Source organism: Penaeus monodon, chromosome 15, assembly GCF_015228065.2.
Source record: "Penaeus monodon isolate SGIC_2016 chromosome 15, NSTDA_Pmon_1, whole genome shotgun sequence".
In the NCBI taxonomy this organism is placed as follows: Eukaryota; Metazoa; Arthropoda; class Malacostraca; order Decapoda; family Penaeidae; genus Penaeus; species Penaeus monodon.
The window spans coordinates 1902525-1903193 of record NC_051400.1 but is presented as its reverse complement, the minus strand read 5'-3'; the positions used below and the strand labels follow the sequence as shown (position 1 = coordinate 1903193).

At 56.2% G+C, this 669-nt stretch overlaps 1 protein-coding gene across 1 annotated transcript in view; it reads right to left on the bottom strand.

The window, feature by feature from the left end:
• Positions 1–669, bottom strand: part of LOC119581628 (MAP/microtubule affinity-regulating kinase 3-like) — a gene marked incomplete in the record, with an annotated part of 89364 nt that overhangs the window by 39734 nt on the left and 48961 nt on the right.

Sequence of the window (669 nt, the reverse complement as noted above, 5' to 3'; positions counted from 1 at the left end):
AGCAAACCCCGATCGAGTGCAGCTCACACAAGGCTGTTGACACCCCAGCCTGGCCAGTGGGTGAGTCACAGTGTTCAGGGTCCACTTGCACCCGTGCCTCAGCCTCCGCCGCGTCGGGCCAACACAGGCCTCCTCCATCTTCCCGCAACAGCCTCCAGGGGCGGCCCTTTAGCACCTGGACGCTCCCACGGCAAAACCACAGCGACCCGAGCGCACACGCCTTAGCGAGCAGTGTCCTGCCCGCCGGCAAGCACCCGGCCATACTACCGTATGACTCAAACCCTTCGTCAGCGGCCTCCACGCCCTCCGCCCAGGCGCATTCTCCACCGCAACACGGCCATGCTTCCTTTCCAATTACCTTGGCAGCCTCCGTGACAGCCGATTGTCTCCGGGGAGGCTCCGGAGGCTCCGACGTGTGGGTCGCTGCCTCCGTTGACGAGGTCCGGGCCAATTTCTCACGGAAATTTGGATGCATGATGACGCAGGAAAGCGAGGCGACTTAACGGGTCGGAGAGCAAGGATACAAGTGAAAAAAGGAAACCAAACATCATAACAAAAGGAGGGCGAAACAACCTAAAAAGGAAAAAAAGAGACCTAATAAAAAGGGAGGAAACAATCTAATAAAAAAAATGAGAATCCAATTAAAAAAAAAGTACGGAACAACGTCCT